The sequence below is a fragment of the Gorilla gorilla genome, chromosome 18, assembly GCF_029281585.2.
Source record: "Gorilla gorilla gorilla isolate KB3781 chromosome 18, NHGRI_mGorGor1-v2.1_pri, whole genome shotgun sequence".
In the NCBI taxonomy this organism is placed as follows: Eukaryota; Metazoa; Chordata; class Mammalia; order Primates; family Hominidae; genus Gorilla; species Gorilla gorilla.
In genome coordinates this window covers 95,988,036-95,998,221 of record NC_073242.2, presented here as the reverse complement: position 1 = coordinate 95,998,221, position 10,186 = coordinate 95,988,036, and positions in this window count along the sequence as shown.

Below are 10,186 nucleotides of genomic sequence, written 5' to 3'. Positions count from 1 at the left end.
GAGGGAAGAAGACACAGCACACCCACTCTCTGGGGCAAGAAGGCAACAGAGAAGAGGCCAGGGTGCAGCTGCACCTGCCCTGCGGGTGAGGACTGGAGGCACCGCCCTTGTAGATAGGAAATCCAGGAAGGCTTTCGGGAGAGATCTGAAGGAAGTTATGGAGAGAAAACAGCAGGGGCAAAGGTCCTGGCCTTGTGGGCCAAAGGAAGGGCTTGGATTTTATGGCCAGGGCTGCCTGCCCCATCTCCAACCCTTGGGCCAGGGCTGGAAAGGACTTGAGAGGGCATCTCCCTCCTGCTTTCCTAAAGCATGCTCCCTGGAACACGATCCCACAAAATGTTCTGAGAGAAAAGATCCATAGCCCACTACCCCCCTCCCTTGGAAGAGATTCAGAATGCACAGTGTGTATAGTCAAGGCTTTAAAATTCTGCAGTAAAAGGAATCCATCCAGTTTTATTGCAGCAATGCCAAATGTTTCCCCATGAACCTCCTCTTTGCTGTAGAAACTAGTCACATCTGGCTGGACCCATGTACTTTGTGAGACACCCTTCTATCCATTTTTTTTAAGACAGAGTCTTGCTCTGTTGCCCAGGCTGGAGTACAGTGGCATGATTATAGCTCACTGCAGCCTTGACCTCCTGGGCTCAGGCAATCCTCCTGCCTCAGCCTCCTGAGTAACTGGGACTACAGGCATGTGCCACCACTCCCAGCTAATTTTTATTTTTTGTAGAGATGAGACTCACTATGTTGCCCAGGCTGGTCTCAAACTCCTGAGTACAAGCAATCCTCCTGCCTTGGCCTTCCAAAATGCTGGGATTGCAGATGTGAGTCACCTCGCCCAGCCCATCCATTCTTTACGGTGTAAAATAAAGTACAGAGACCTAAACTGACTTCTGCAGGTTCTTTTTTTTTTTTTGAGACCGAGTCTCGCTCTGTTGCCCAAGCTGGAGGGCAGTGGTGCCATCTCGGCTCACTGCAGCCTCCACCTCCAGGGTTCAAGCGATTCTCCTGTCTCGCCCTCCAGGGTAGCTGGGACTACAGGCGCGTGCCACCACACCCGGCTGATTTTTTTTATTTTTAGTAGAGACGGGGTTTCACCATGTTAGCCAGGATGGTGCAGATCTCCTGACCTCGTGATCCATCCACCTCGGCCTCCCAAAGTGCTGGGATTACAGGTGTGAGCCACCGCACCCAGCCTTCTTCTGCAGGTTCTCTAGAATCCCACTTTAAGCTCCTGGCTGAGGTGGGTCTGGACACCATTCTCTGGACTCCCATCAAGCCACTTTCCTGGAAGCTTCCCACATTTAGTAGTTGAAGGAGCCAGTTTGGACATCTCCAAAGTCAGAGAGAGAGCTCCTGTATGCTCCTCCAGGGAAGACAGTTAGTGTCTCCAGCTCCATGCTGTGTTTTTTTATTTATTTATCTTTAGATAATGACTGTAACTTAATTTTAATTTTTTATTTTATGCTTTTTTTTTTTTTTGAGATGGAGTCTCGCTGTGTCACCCAGGCTTGAGTGCAGTGGTGAGATCTTGGCTCACTGCAACCTCCACCTCCCGGGCTCAGATGATTATCCTGCCTTAGCCTTCCGTGTAGCTGTGATTACAGGCATGCACCACCACGCCCAGCTAATTTTGTATTTTTAGTAGAGACAGGGTTTCACCATGTTGGCCAGGCTGGTCTTGAACTGACCTCAGGTGATCCACCTGCCTTGGCCTCCCAAAGTGCTGGGATTACAGGCATGAGCCACCATGCCCGGCCTATGCTTCTTTTTCTTTTCTTTTTTTTTGAGACAGAGTCTCACTCTGTCGCCCAGGCTGGAGTGCAATGGTGCAATCTCAGCTCACTGCAACCTCTGCCTCCCAGGTTCAAGCGATTTTCCTCCTCAGCCTCCCAAGTAGCTGGGATTACAAGCACCCACCATCATGCCTGGCTAATTTTTGTATTTTTTAGAGATGGGGTTTCACCATGTTGGCCAGGCTAGTCTTGAACTCCTGACCTCAGGTGACCTGCCAGCCTTGGCCTCTCAAAATGCTGGGATTACAGGCGTGAGGCACTGTACCTAGCCTCTTTTTCCTTTGCAAAATCATTGGTAAAGAAAGACTATAATTTAAATATACCCATGCATTGCCTTCATTTCCAGGGTGCTAACAATGTATGGGTATTTCTGAGCCTGGTCCCTGACCCCCACTGCCTCCATGGGAAATACAGTTTCAAACACACTCATAGAAAGTCAAGCACTCTTTAATCAGCCATTAGCAACAATCAAACCCTATAAACCTTCACCTGAACGACCCAGTTCTCCATAGAAGGCTGAGAATTCAGACTGGGTATATTTTCTTCCCTGTTGAGGACAGGAGGACACTTTGGCCTGGAGGCTTGTGTAGGAAGTGCACAGCCCATGACCTCTACTTTCCCCAAAGACAAGAGCCTCCCCTGGCACAGGGTACCCCATGTGATGTGGCAGTTTAAGAGGCTGGGCAGACACAAGAATCCCAGCACTGCCATTGGTCAAATGAGTGACTTGTGCAAGGAACCTCAACTGCATTTGGAGCCTCAGTTTCTCTATCTGCTGAATGGGGGCAGCCGTTCCCATGTATATTGTGGGGGCAGACCCTCCCCCAGCTGTGTGTTCACTGCAGAATGGGGGGCAGGGAGAAGTATGCAGAGTGCTGGAGCACAGCTGCCCTCCTTTCCTTGGCTCAAGAGCTATTTCTGTCTGAAGAACTAGGACCTGTCACTGTAATCAGGGCACCCCCATCTCCAGGCTATGCTGAAGACTGGGTCAACTTTATTTTATTTAAAAAAAAAATTTTTTTTGAGACAGAGTCTGACTCTGTCACCCAGACTAGAGTGCAGTGGTGCAATTTCGGTTCAGTGCAACCTCCGCCTCCTGGGTTCAAGCTTCTCATGCCTCAGCCTCCCAAGTAGCTGAGACTACAGGCAGACGACACCACACCGAGCTAATTTTTGTATTTTTAGTAGAGATGGGGTTTAGTAGAGATGTTGGTCGGGCTGGTCTCGGTCTCCTGACCTCAAGTGATCCACCCAAGTAGATCAAGTGATGGGTTTCCCAAAGTGCTGGGATTACAGGCGTGAGCCACTGCGCCCTGCCTTGGTCAACTTTTTTTTTTTTTTTTTTTGAGGTGGAGTGTAGCTCTTGTTGCCCACGCTGGAGTGCAATGGCACAGTCTCAGCTCACTGCAACCTCCGCCCTCCGGGTTCAAGCGATTCTCCTGCCTCAGCCTCGCAAGTAGCTGGGATTACAGGCACCCACCACCATACCTGGCTAATTTTGTATTTTTTTTTAGTAGAGATGGGGTTTCACCATGTTGGCCAGGCTGGTCTCGAACTCCTGACCTCAAGTGATCCACCCACCTTGGCCTCCCAAAGTGCTGGAATTATAGGCATGAGCTACCATGCCTGGCCTGGGTCAACTTTAATTTGGCTTTTTCTCACACCTTCAGTTCCATGTAACTGCCTCCAGGCCCTTGCCCTTGCTGTTCCCTGCTTGGAATGCCCTCTTCTTTTTCTTCTTCTTTTTTTTTCGGAGATGAAGTCTCGCTCTGTCACCCAGGCTGGAGTGCAGTGGCTCGATCTCAGCTCACTGCAACTTCCACCTCCTGGGTTCAAGCAATTCTCCTGCCTCAGCTTCCCGAGTAGCTGGGATTACAGGCATGTGCCACCACGCCTGGCTAGTTTTTTTTTTTTTTCTTTTAGCAGAGATGGGGTTTCACTGTGTTGCCCAGGGTGGTCTCGAACTCCTAACCTTGAGACCTGCCCTCCTCGGCCTTCCAAAGTGTTGAGATTACAGGCGTGAGCCCCTGCGTGCTGGGATTACAGGCGTAAACCACCGCGCCCGGCCCTCTGCCCTCTTCTATCCTTCATAGTTTCGGGGAGAAGTGCACGTCCTTTCCCCAGGAGTCCAGTGGTCGTGGCGCTGGCCAGCTGTCTGCTCCGTCCAGTGCCGGAGCTTCTAGCCAGCAGAAGAAGCAAGAGCTGAGGGCATCAGTGAAACAGGAGCATAAACAACAGCAGAAGTATTTTATATAGTTTGACAAGTAGCAACCTGCCAGGCAAACTCTTTTCCAGCACAGCCAGGCTCAGGCCAGGCAAACTCTTTTCCAGTACAGCCAGGCTCAGGCCCCAGGTGGTGGATCCCCGGCTAGGATGCGCTGAAGACACAGCCGCAGCTTTAAACGTGGCCACCAGGGGGCGAGAACAGATTGCGGGAAGCACCTGAGCTTCTCATTCCCAGAGTGGAGGGAGGAAGAGTGTGGAGAGTGTGTGTGAGAGTGTGTGTGTGTGTGTGTCTTCACTCCTTTTCAGAGACCTAGTGTGGGGCGGGGGGCTTCACTCCTTTTCAGGGGCCTAGAGCTTGCTCAGACTTCGTTCTGGGATAGACCAATCGTGGCCCGAGCAACTCCTGGCTGTGTGACCCAGAGCAAATGTCTTAATCAATTTGATCCTCAGTATCTCAGTTGCAAAATGGGAATAAGGCCGGGCGCAGTGGCTTACGCCTGTAATCCCAACATTTTGGGAGGCCGAGGCAGGAGGATCACCTGAGGTCAGGAGTTCGAGACCAGCCTAGCCAACCATGGCCAACGTGGTGAAACTCGTCTCTACTAAAAATACAAAAATTAGCTGTGCGTAGTGGCAGGTGCATTTAATCCCAGCTACTCGGGAGGCTGAGGCAGGAGAATCACTTGAACCTGGGAGATGGAGGTTGCAGTGAGCCGAGATCCTGCCACTGCACTCCAGCCTGGGCGACAGAGCAAGACTCTGTCTCAAACAAACAAACAAAAATGAGAGAAAGAATAGTACCTGTCTCAGAAGGTTTGGGGTCTTGGCTGGGCATAATGGCTCATGCATGTAATCCCAGCATTTTGAGAGGCCAAGCTGGGAGGATTGCTTGAGGTCAGGAGCTCAAGACCAGCCTGGGCAATATGGGGAGACTCCATCTCTACTAAAAATTTAGAAAATTAGCTAGGAGTGGTGGATACTCTGGGGGCTGAGTTGGGAGGGTCGCTTGAGCCCAAGAGGTTAAGGCTGCAGTGAGCCATGATAGCGCCACTGCACTCCATCCTGAATGACACAGTGAGACCTTCTCTCAAAATATTAATTAATTACTTATTTTTTAAAAAGGTCTTGGGTCTGATTAAATGAGTCCGTTCATGGACTGTTCACTGATGGGCCATTCCACAGGCACATGGAGCATGTTCTCAAAGACATCAAAGGAAGGTGCTCTAAAACAATTTGTTACTTAACATTTTATTAAAACAAAAGCAGCATGAGGGAAATCACAATTATGTTTACCTTCCCTGTAGTTACTTGTCAGTTCGGTATCATTTTGGACTATTTTTCTGTTTAGTGACATACTTGAGGACCCCATCATCCTCTTGGTGTGTGACTTAAGTGGGTTTTCAGCCCACGGAGGTCTCCACAGGAGCTATAGATGACAGGGCCCCCACTGTCTGTTCAGGGGTGCAGTTCATGGAGGGCCCAGAGCAGTTGAGCAGAAGAGGTCCATGCAGGACCCAGAGAAGTATAGGTTCTGTTGCATCCTCTGCAGAAAGCCTGGGGTCTTGGGCAGCAAGGCCCTTATAGGGTCCCCCCACCTTCCACCCCCAGAGACCAGCCTGCTCCCCCAGGATTTGGCTATGGGGATGCTGCACCTCAGAGTCCCTTGTCAATGTTCCCACCTGGGCCTCCGCCTCCTTCAGACCAACCCCAACACTTTATTCGCTGCCCTCCTGGGGTGCACTTCCCCCAAGCGTAGCTTCTCCTCTCGTCCCCTAGACTTGTTGTACCATTCTGAAGAGCATCTGCGGGAAGGGGTTGTCACATGGTTGGGGAGACCCCTGGCATTTGGAGTGGTCACAGGTGCCAGGATTCCTCCCCAGTTCCACACAACAAGGGATTGTTTGAATTCTTCCTGACCTTCGAGTGTCCCACCAGCATGTTCAGACAGGTGAACGATCTGTTTTGTTTTGTTTTTTGAGACAGACTCGCTCTGTTGCCCAGGCCGGAGTTCAGTGGCACAATCTTGGCTCACTGCAACCTCCGCCTCCTGGGTTCAAGCAATTCTTCTGCCTTGGCCTCCCTAATAGCTGGGATTACAGATGTCCACCACCACACCCAGCTAATTTTTGTATTTTTAGTAGAGACAGCGTTTCACCATGTTGACCAGGCTGGTCTCGAACTCCTGACCTCGGGTGATCCACCTGCCTCGGCCTCCCAAAGTGCTAGGATTACAGGCGTGAACCACCATGCCCAGTCTTGTTTTGTTTTGTTTTGTTTAACCAGGTCTCTACAAGTATCTGATGAACAATCTGTTTATCATCATTTGAACCTACAACCTTGCTCTGTTTTATTTGGAAACACAAAGGGATTTTTGCACAGTCTTAATATGTAGAATATTTTCCAAGAATACAATTATCATGTGAAATGAGGGAAGATGGTACTTTGTGTTGAGAATTTTACCAGGAGTTATCATCATCTAGGAAACTCACACCGTGGGGGCAAAGAGACTCACTTTCCTCTGCCTGGTATGCATCTGAAGCCGCTATTTATGGAGCTTCAAAATAAGGTACAGGCTGGGTGTGGTGGCTCATGTCTGTAATCTCAGCACTTTGGGAGGCCAGTGTGGGAGAATTACTTGAGACCAGGAGTTCAAGACCAGCCTGAGCAACATGGTGAAACCCTGTCTCTACAAAAAAATACACAAATTAGCCAGGCATGGTAGTGCACACCTGTAGCCCCAGCTACTGGGGAGGCTGAGGCAGGAGGATCGCTTGAGCCCAGGAGGTCAAGGTTGCAGTAAACTATGATCGCATCACCAGACTCCAGCCTGGGTGACAGAGTGAGACCCTATCTCTAAAAAAAAAAAAGAAGAAAAACAACATGGGTACAAACATCAGAAGACTTCATCACATCTTTAGTGGCGTTGTCCCCCACCATTTACATACTGACATAAATATTATTTTTATTTAAAATTACATGATTTGTGTATATACATACAATTTTATTTTTTATTTTATTTTACTTTTTTTTTGAGACAGAGTCTTACGCTGTCGCACAGGCTGGAGTGTAGTGGCACGATCTCGGCTCACTGCAAGCTCCGCCTCCTGAGTTCACGCCATTCTCCTGCCTCAGCCTCCCAAGTAGCTGGGACTACAGGCGCCCGCCACCATGCCCAGCTAATTTTTTGTATTTTTATTAGAGACGGGGTTTCACTGTGTTAGCCAGGATGGTCTTGATCTCCTGACCTCATGATCCGCCCGCCTCAGCCTCCCAAAGTGCTGGGATTACAGGCGTGAGCCACCGTGCCCAGCCTATAAATACAATTTTAGTTATATCCATTTAAATACATATATTGTATTATATATTATAAATTACTGCCCTTTATATTACAATTAAGGCATCAAAGTGATTTTTTGAAATTGCGTGCATAGATTAGTTTGAATTTCATTTCAGGCTCATAATGGGAGGCATTGGATTTATTAATATAAAAGTAGGCTCTGAGAATCTCACAAACATAAGCAAAAAATCCAGAAATAAAAGAGGTTTCTGAAAAGAAGGACTTCATTTATTGGAAGTTCAAAGTCAGGCAAATATCATTTATACTCTTAGAAGTCAGGATGATGGTTACTTTGAGAAGGTAATAACTCGGTGGGGACATGTGGGGCTTGGGGTGCAGGAAATACACTTTTGTTGATCTGGATCCTACTTACACAGATGTGTTCAGGTTGTGAAAGTGCATCAAGGGTATATACAGGCCAGGCCTAGTGGCTCATGCCTGAAATCCCAGCACTTTGGGAGGCTGAGGCAGGTGGATCACCTGAGGTCAGGAGTTCGAGACCAGTCTGGCCAACATGGTGAAACCCGGTCCCTACTAAAGATACAATTAGCTGGGCACAGTGGCGGGCGCTTGTAATCCCAGCTACTCAGGAAGCTAAGGCAGGAGAATTGCTTGAACCCAGGAGGTGGAGGTGCAGTGAGCCGAGATCATGCCATTGCACTCCAGCCTGGGCAACAAGAGCAAAACTCCGTCTCAAAAAAAACCAACCAACCAACCAAACAAACAAAAAAAACCTTAAAGAAGGAGGGTATGTAGTTTTCTGTACCTATATTACATTTCAATAAAAAAATTAAAATCAAAATTAACATCACCAAAAAAGGTACAAATCAATACCAAGTGCCTATTGATATTGATATGACACTGAAAATTCATCATTTTTAATTATATTCCAACAAAATAATCTCGATATTTTCATGCAAAAACGTCAAACAAACCCAATTTGAGGATATCTTACTACCTAAGTAGTTGTCTTCCCTCGCCCTCCCTCCCCTCCCCTCCCTTCCCCTCCCCTTCCCTACCCTCTCCTCCCCTTCTTTTTTTTCGAGACAGAGTATCCCTCTGTTACCCAGGCTGGAGTGCAATGGTACGGTCTTGGCTCAGTGCAGCCTCAACCTCCTGAGCTCAAGAGATCCGCTACCTCAGCCTCCTGAATAGCTGGGATCACAGGGTGCTGCACCACCATGCCCTGCTAATTTTTAATTTTTTTTTGTAGAGACAGAGTCTCACTGTGTTGCCCGGAGGTGGTCTTGAACTCCTGGGCTCAAGCGATCCTCCCACCTTGGCCTCCCAAAGTGCTGGGATTACAGGCACGAGCCACCGTGCCTGACCCTAACCAGTATTTCTCAACCTTATCAATGTCATCAAAGACAAAGCGACTGGGAAGTTGTTCTAGATAAAGGGAGACTAAAGAGACTCAGCAGCTAATTGCAGTGCATGGTCTGGGTTTTTTTTTGTTGTTGTTATAAAGGCCTTATTAGGACAATTAGCAAAATCTGAACAAAGTGTGTGGATTAGATAATAGTACTGCAGCAATGTTAGTTTCCTGATTTCGATTCTTGTACTGTGGTTATGTAAGAGAATGTCATTGTTTTTTTGTTTTTAGACAGGGTCTCATTCTGTCACCCAGGCTGGAGTGCGGTAGCACGATCTCTGCTCACTGCAACCTCTGCCTCCTGGGTTCAAGCTATTCTCCCACCTCAGCCTCTCCAGTATCTGGGACTACAGGTGTGTGCCGCCATGCCCAGCTAATTTTTGTATTTTTTGGTAGAGACGGGGTTTCACCACGTTGGCCAGGCTGGTCTCGAACTTCTGACCTCAGGTGATCTGCCCACCTCAGCCTCCCAAAGTGCTGGGATTACAGGCATGAGCCACCATGCCTGTTCTCATTGTATTATTCTTTTGACTTTTCTGTAAGTTTGAAATTATGTTAAAATAGCCTGGCGTGGTGGCATGCGCCCATAATCTCAGCTACTTGGGAGGCTGATGCAGGAGGATCCTTTGAACCAGGAGGTTGAGGCTGCAGTGAGCTGTGATTGAGCCACCAGATGCCAGCCGGGGTGACAGACTGAGACCTTGTCTATAAAATGAAAAAAATAAAACATAAAATATCAAAATACAAAGTTAAAAGAAAAAAACTTAAAAAACATATTTAGAGGTGAGGAGCTCTGGGTCTGAGAGCAGAACCTTAAATGCTGGCTATTCATTTCCGTTTCCACAGTTGCAAGCCCAGTTTTCCAGGGCTCAGAAGAGGGGCAGAAAAAGAAGGAAGAAAAAGAAATGCAAAGCCCAGCACCTCCGGCCATAGCAGGTTCTGAGTGCTTCAGATACTGAGGGTTCATCTCTAGGGGTCTTAGTTTACAGCAAAGACTTGGCAAGGTTGGCTTAGGTGGTTAAGCTCTCACCTGCTAACAGACACCTGATGTTTTTCTCCAGGCCCCCTCTCGTTTATTTTTGCTCACTGGTACTTCTCCAAACCCCTGCATCATGACCTATGACCTCTGACCTCAGGGGGTGCCAGGCTCAAGGCAGGCACCTCAAAGACTGTAAAACTGGATGCTGATGCCCTGACCTGAGCCCCCAGGAGTTGCCACAGCCACCCCTGCTGCGGGCTAAAGCAGCCAGGTTGGCGCTGAGCGCTCCATCCCCAGCCTGGGGTCAAAGGGTGCCTGTGAGCCTCTTTGCACTCAGTGGACCAGAGCTGCAAAGTGGGGAGGGGTTCCCCTCCAGGGTCTTTCCACTACCCCCAGAAACCACAGGTTTCTGGATTTAGTGCTCGGGCCAGAACTTCAAAGGCTTGGCGGCCCCCAAAATATCTTTTCAGCTCACC